The following is a 7,887-nucleotide window of genomic DNA, read 5'->3' as shown; positions in this document are numbered from 1 at the left end:
TGTGTGTGTGTGTGCTTGTGTGTGTGTGTGCTTGTGTGTGTGTGCGCTTGTGTGTGTGCGTGTGTGTATATATGTGTATGTGTGCGTGCACGTGTGTGTGTGTGCTTGTGTGTGCATGTGTATGTGTGCATGTGTGCATGCACGTGTGTGTGCGTATGTATGTGTGTGTGTGTGTGTGTGTGTGTGTGCTTGTGTGTGTGTGTGTCCTGAGGTAGAAAGTGCTTTAGCACAGAGTGAGTAACTGGGGCCATGTGGATCAAGCGGTCCTGGATGAGCCCTTGAGGAGACAGGGACTCATGCAGCCCAGATTGGCCTTGAACTCACAAAGATCCTCCTGCCTCTGCCTCCTGAGTACTGGGATTAAAGGCATAGGCCACCACTGCCCCATATAGTAGCTATTTTGAGACAGAGTCTCATGTAGCCCAGGCTGGCCATAAACTTCACAGGTCAACTGGTCCTCCTGCCTCCACCATCCCTGTGGAGTGAGCGACAAGGCCCACCACACCCAGCTTCTGTTCTTTTTCCATTTCCATAGGTGGGGATGAAGCAACCCAGGGCCTGTGGCAGAGGACAAGAGCTTTGTTCTTCAGGGATGAGCTCTGGATCTCACTTCCCTCCTACCCTGACAGGAAGCCCATCCCTGGAGCCCTCTTCCTGCCCTCTGCCTTCCTATATCCAAGGGGCCCTTGGGTCTTATCACTGAATCCCAGCCACAGTAGCAGGAAAGACACCTGTTTCCGGAGTAGAAGGGGGCCAGTCCCTGTGCTGCAGCAAGGGGGTCACTGAGGGGAGGGAAAATGAGTCCCACATTAGGTACCTACTATTTGCACAAGGAGACACACACACACCACCAGGGCTCTGGATCTGAAGCTCCTTCTCTGGTCTGGTTAGGATGTGGAGGGTTTGCTTCCCCAGCCTGAGAGCTTCCTGAGACGGGGCTCGCATGGAGCCTTGGGTTTGGTGAAAGGCAAATAACTTAGCAGGATGTTTTAGAAATAGTGTTCTGGGTGCAGTGGACACATCCTAGCACCAAGGAGACCTGGGCAGGAGGATCAGGAGTTAAAGGGCCACTCTTGGATACTTACTAAGTTTCAGATCAGCCTGGAGTACATGAAACCTTGTCTGTAAATAAAGTTAACCCCAGCATTTGGAACACAGAGGAGAGCATATCTGTGCTACTTTAAGGGATCGGGAGTTTCAGGCCACGCAGCCCTACATAGTGAGACCCTGTCTCCGGGAATTAATGAATAAATGTTGATCTTGAGGCCTGGCTCAGAGGCGGGCGCTGAGTGAGAATGTGCTCGACCACACTCCATCCCAACAACTAAACAGAAAAAGTAGTAAGAGCAAATTGCCATCCAAATACTAAAAACTAACAACGAGTCCAGAAACCTGCCAGAGGGTAGAGATTCTTCCTCAGCCTCTTACATCTGGAGAAACGGCTGGGAGAGAGCTGTGGGCATGCCCAACAGCAGAGGGACCACTGGGAACATCCAGGTCTCAAACAGAGAGGGGAGCGCTCTGGTGAAGGTATTGGGGCTCAGCCTCCCTGTCATCTCCTGAAGACGCCAGGAATGAGGAGTTCAGAGCTGGAGAGGCAGCTCAGTGGTTAGGAGCACTCACTGCTCTCTGAGAGACCCTGAGTTTGGTTCCCAGCACCCTCTTGGCAGCTTCCACCCATTGTAACTCCAGTCCCAGGAGGATCCAACACCTTCTTCTGGCTGCTATGGGCACTGCATGCATACACTGCACAGAAATATGCACAGGTCAACATCAAAACGCATAAACTAGAAATAAAGGGGGAAATAAAGGGGGAAAATGAAACAAACAAAAACAAGGTGGAAAGTGGAAAGTGATTGATGTCAACCTGTGGCCTCTGCACATGCCTACATACACGCACGCACACTCATGCACACACATGTAAACTTAAAAAATTAAAATTAGGGGGCTGGAGAAATGGCTCAGCAGTGAAGCAGTGTCTGCTCTTCCGGAGCAGTTCAATTCCCAGCAACCACATGGTGGCTCACAGCCATCTACAATGGGATCTGATGCCCTTTTCTTGTGTGCAGGTGTACATGCAGATAAAGCACACACACACACATACATACATACATACATACATACATACATACATACTTAAAAAAAAGAGTACTCACTGTTTTTTTTTTTTTTTAAAGATTAAAATTAGGAGAAGTTTTCTTAGGTGCATGTTAGAGAAGGAATTCAAACAGGAAGTGAATGTGCTGTTAAGAAGAACTTGGGCTGGGCAGTGGTGGCGCACGCCTTTAATCCCAGCACTTGGGAGGCAGAGGCAGGTGGATTTTTGAGTTCGAGGCCAGCCTGGTCTACAGAGTGAGTTCCAGAACAGCCAGGGCTATACGGAGAAACATTGAAAAACGAAAAAGAAGAAGAAGAAGAAGAAGAAGAAGAAGAAGAAGAAGAAGAAGAAGAAGAAGAAGAAGAAGAAGAAGAGGAAGAAGAAGAAGAGGAAGAAGAAGAGGAGGAGGACGAGGAGGAGGAAGAGGAAGAAGAGGAAGAAGAGGAGGAGGAAGAAGAGGAGGGGGAGGAGGAAGAAGAGGATGAAGAGGAGGAGGAAGAAGAAGAAGAACAACAACAACAACAACTCGGGTGGGGAGCTTCTGTGCCTGGGACGGGCCTGGACACGGGAGTGCCACTAAACTGAGAGAGAGGAAAAGTACACAGGAACCAAGCACATCCCAGGTAGAAGACATAGTGTGTGCAAAGGTCCTGAGGCAGGAAGCTGCTTTGAGTTCTCAAATAACAATGAAGGAGATGGAGTTGAAGCCCATATGACAGACAGTACTGGGGGAGGGGGTGCTGCCTAAAGCAAGGTTGATGGTTCTCTATTCAGGAAGCCACAGGTGAGTTTGGAGACTGAGGGGTTTGAATGAGAATGGTCCCCACAGGCTCATATACTTGAATGCTTGCTCTCCAGTTGGTGGAACTGTTTGGGAAGGATTAGGAGGTGTGGCCATGCTGGAGGAGGTGGTGAGTCACTGTGGTGTGCTGTTGGAGGATGGTTTTGTGCTTTGTATAAAGGTTGTCTCTGTATTATTCAAATGCTGATTTTTGGACCAGGAGAGTTGAGTTACAGGCTGGATTTATGTTATTTTTATGAAACATTGTCTGACTCAGTGTTTTGTAAACATTCTTCACCACCTTTTGATTGGTTAATAAAGACTGAATCAGTTAATTAGCTGGGCAGAAGGGAGTAGGGCCTGACTTCTGATCTGTCAAGGAATTCCAGAGAGGGGAGAGGGGGAGATGGGGGAGGGAAGAGAAGGAAGAGAGGGAGAGGGAGATGGTGGGGGGAAAGTAGAGGGGCAAGAGTGGGAGAAGGGGAGAGAGGGAGAGAGAAGGACAGGAAGGTGTGGGAGACCATGAGGAATTGCCATGAGCAGGTTGCCAAGGAAGTCTCCATGAAGTCACACATGGACCAGAGCAAGCAAGGTGAGACTCAGATGGAAGGTAAAGGATCACGTGGCCGGGAAATAGGCAGATTTAGAGTGTTAGAATAGCTCAGACCCTACCCAGCTTAATAACATATCGGGTCTCTGTGTCTTTATTGGGGCTAAAATGGACTAGAGTGGGTGTAAAATCAGCTAGCAGTTATCTGCGGACAAGGGAGGGTGTACAACCTCCCCACAAGAATTACTATTACAGTGGGTTTGGGGATTTCAAAGCCCAGGCCAGGCTCAGTCTCCCCAACCCGACTCTTATCTTGACAGTAAGAGAATCAGCGGTCAGCCTTGGCTCCTGCTCCAGCGCCATGCCTGCCTGTCTGCCTGCCTGCTGCCGTGTTCCCTGCCATGATGGTCATGGACTCACCCTTTAGACTCTAAGCCACATTGGTCATGGTGTCCCATTGCAGCAACAGAACAGTGACTAAGATGAGTTTGAAAGTTCTGGAATGTTTCTCACAGCTGCTGCAGGAAGAAGGGTACTGGAAATGATACTGTCAGGGATGCCAAGCATGAGCTGGGGCAGTATCTGTGGAGGGAGATGGCTCGCTTAGGGGCAGGCATAGAAAGTTGGTCAAGTGGAAGAATGTTCTAGAGGCTGAGGGAGCAGTTTAGGGAAGATGGGATTGTCTGAGGCCTGACCTGGGTGATCTTGGGGATGGACCATTTGGAGTGAGGCCTGAGAACTAGGGTGCACTCACAGTTCAGCTGATTCCTTTCTCAGGAACATTCCAGCTGGACAAGGCCTTGTGCCCACAGGGCCACCATGGCCTTGTCCCTGGAAGGCTAGGTCAGAGCTTCCAGAGAGAGGACTGGTAACCACAGCCACTTCCTCCTAGCCTTGCTTGTTTTGCTTACTAAGCAAAGCTCCTTCAGACAGCCCAGAGGGCATGCCCAGGACAGGTGGGGTCCTGCAGAGTCGTGGTGACATGGGATGAGTCAGGAGGACATGGGCTAGAATCTGTGCTGGAAGGTTCTGGAAAGAGGCTGTGCCTTACAGAGAGCCTTCTGAAAGACTGACACCCTGACTGGAACTCTCCGAGGTTGTGGAGACCTGGGGCTGTGGGCTCAGTGCCTAGTTACACTTCACCTTGGCTCTGCTTAGTCCCTTAGCCGCCATTCCTTGGCCACAGTTGTGTCCAGGCTAATGTCTTTGTTAACTATCAGGGGAACCTCTGAGTATGAATTAAATTAGCAAATCCCCAAGCCCCACCCATCAAAGGCTACAATGGCTAGCAAGCATCAGGCCTGTAGCTGAAGTTCTCATTCTGCTGTGACCCACCTGCCTGTGATCCACCAATGCATTTGAAAAGTGTCTTGATTAATGCTTTCCTTTGTCCTGTTACTATAAATACTTCAATACTGTTACCACACTGGAACATGAAATATGGGGTAACCTGAATCTGTGTTCCTGGGCCTTGGTCACACAGTTGGCTCCAGAACAAACTCTTATCCCCTTTGAGGTGACAGTTGTCCTTTTGTATTAGCAAGTCCTGGCTGTTCCTGGCTCACTGGGGGGATGGGGTAGGGGGCTTGTTCTGGATCAACTAGATACTGCCTGGGACCCAGTGACCCTTGTCTGGTTCCCTACTTCTCCTGCACACACATTCATATCCACTGAGATGTCCTTAGGAAATGATCCTCAGGTCCCAGGGTGAAGGCGGGGCAGGGGGGAGGGGAGTGGGGTGGGGGACGAAGTTTGCTCTGTGAGGAGATGGAACCCAGGCTGGAGTGTGCCAGGGCAGCATTTGGCTAACTGGGTCCAGCCTCTCTGCTTTTATTTTTGTGTTTCAAATCAAACACTAAAAAGCAGCTGGGTGTGGAGGTGCAGCCAAGTCACAGAACGGATGGTTGTGTACCCAGGGCCCATCGCTGACACCGCTCGAGTGTCAGAACACTACCTTTTCCTTATTGGTCAAGGGCTTCATGTAGCCAGGCTGGCCTCCAGCTCACTATGGTGGTCTGAATAAAAGAAGCCCCCCATGGGCTCATGCACTGTTTGAAAGGATTAGGTGGTTTAGGAGGTGTGGCCTTGTTAGAGGACCTGGAGTTTACTAGAACGAGGAGTGCCCACATGAGTCAACATGTGAGGATGCGGACCTCCTAGTTTTCTGCAGTGCCCTTCTGCAAGAGTCCATTGCTCACCCATCTATCACAGCCCTCACCCACCCATGTCTCCCTCACTCATCTACTCCATTTGTTTATTGTGGTGGTTTGAAAGCAAATGGCTCCCATAGGCCCACAGGGAGTGGCACTATTAGGATGTGTGGCCTTGTTAGAGGAAGTGTGTCATTGGTTTGGCTTTGAGGTTTCAGAAACTCCAGCTGGGCCTAGTGGCTCTGTCTGCCTGCTGCCTACAGATCAGGATAGAGGTCTCAGCTCCTTCTCCGGCACCATGTCTGCCTACATGCTGCCGTGCTTCCCCCATGATGATAATGGACTGAAGCTCTGAAGCCCCAGCTAAATGTTCTTTGTAAGAGTTGCTGTGGTCGCCGGGCGTGGTGGCGCACGCCTTTAATCCCAGCACTCGGGAGGCAGAGGCAGGCGGATTTCTGAGTTCGAGGCCAGCCTGGTCTACAAAGTGAGTGCCAGGACAGCCAGGGCTACATAGAGAAACCCTGTCTCGAAAAAAACCAAAAAAAAAAAAAAAAAAAAAAAAAAAGAGTTGCTGTGGTCAGTGTCTCTTCGCAGCAGTGAGACCCTAAGGCATTCCTTTACACTCTCCAATTTGCACAACCATTCACCCATTCATGCATTCTTCACTAATTCCTGTATTCATCTACTCATTCATTCACTAGTTCACTCTTCTGGTCACTGGTCACTCCTTGATGGTTACTGATGAAGCTGAGGGTGATCACACCTCAGGTGTGACCTAAGGCCTTGCCACCACCTAGCACCTCCCCTCTGAGACAGGGCCTCACTATGACTATGGCGTGTCTGTCACAGCCAGCAGACAGAACCTGGCTGCCTGAACATTCCAGAAAGGAGACAGTCCTCACTAACATGTGCAGTCAGTGTGTCTTGATTCCCCACCGGTGGCTTCTGTCTTTCCACACACTTTGGGGAGGAGTGGCAAGGATGACAGTCACAGGCCAGAGGAAAGTATGGACTCTGCAGAGGCCACCGCTGCAGAAAGGTCACAGCATGGAGGAGAGGCCCTTTCCCAGTTGCTTGTGTAGCAAGTGTGCATTGGCTCTTGCATGTTCCAGGCCATTGGTTCTCAACGTCCAAAAAGACCACTGGAAACTACAGGTATTTACACTATGAAGCAAAACAGTAGCAAAATTACATGTAGTCGCAATGAATTTTTTTGTTTTGTTTTTCGAGACAGGGTTTCTCTGTGTAGCCCTGGCTGTCCTGGAGCTCACTTTGTAGACCAGGCTGGCCTTGAACTCAGAGATCTACCTGCCTCTGCCTCCCAAGTGATGGGATTAAAGGCGTGTGCCACCAATGTCAGGCATGAAATAATTTTTTAGGTTTCTAAATTTTATTTATGAATTAATACGAAACATTGCAGACCAATGTGTCTTAATCCTTGCCCTCCTTCTCTCTTCATCTTGGTTAATCAGGAAGTAAATGCAGATTTGGAAATAACTCTCTTTGCTTTGCTGACAACACAGCCAGGCTCAGAGGTTGTTCTTCAATTTTTTTTTTTTTTTTTTTTTTTTTTTGTTTTTTTGGTGAGCTATTTCAAATACCTTTTGGAGAAAGGCACCTCGGAAGTGACAATGATCTTGTTCTGCTTGATGGTCACAACCCCTCCGCCAAGATGGCCAGCTTTCCCATTCACCTTGATTCTCTCCTGGAGGAACTGCTTAAAATTGGCAGCAAATGATGAGTGCAGTCAAGGGTGAACTTCAAAACCTGCTTCTTTTTTTTTTTTTTTGACCCCCCCCCCACAAGCTTTTTCACAGGTGCCATGGCGGCAGAGGAGGCAGAAAGGGGGGATGCATTACCATGAAATAATTTTTAAGCTTGAGTGTCATCACAATATGGAGAATTATATTAAAGGGTGGCAGCATGGGAAGGTTGGGGACTATGCAGCACTGCCTTGCTCTAAGTTACAAAAGGGACCCAAGCATGGTTTTGTTTTTGTTTTGAGACAGGGTTGATCTGTGAAGCCTTGGATGTCCTGGAACTCACTCTGTTGACCAGGCTGGCCTCGAACTCAGTAATCCCCCTGCCTCTGCCTCCTTTGTGCTGGGACTAAGGTGTGCACCACCACTGCTCAGAGTCTTCTGAACACACACACACACACACACAAAGTACAGCCTAGGCTCTGGAAGTGTCCAGAGGCTCAGAGCACTTGCTGCTCTTGTGGAGGGCCAGAGCTTGGCTCTCAGTACCCAAGCCACGTAGCACTCACCTCCAGAGGACATGACCCCTCCTTATAGGCACCCCGCTC

At 49.5% G+C, this 7,887-nt stretch overlaps 1 long non-coding RNA gene across 2 annotated transcripts in view; it reads left to right on the top strand.

The window, feature by feature from the left end:
- LOC115031730 overlaps nt 1-1,157 on the top strand; it is a 6,328-nt gene extending 5,171 nt beyond the window's left edge. For both annotated transcript variants that reach the window (XR_003837381.1, XR_003837380.1), the window contains exon 4: nt 536-1,157. This is a non-coding gene — a long non-coding RNA (uncharacterized LOC115031730). The remainder of the gene's footprint in view (nt 1-535) is intronic.
- Nucleotides 1,158-7,887: the final 6,730 nt, after the last annotated feature.

Source organism: Mus caroli, chromosome 8 (assembly GCF_900094665.2).
Source record: "Mus caroli chromosome 8, CAROLI_EIJ_v1.1, whole genome shotgun sequence".
Taxonomy (NCBI): domain Eukaryota; kingdom Metazoa; phylum Chordata; class Mammalia; order Rodentia; family Muridae; genus Mus; species Mus caroli.
This window is presented reverse-complemented; position numbering and strand designations above follow the sequence as displayed.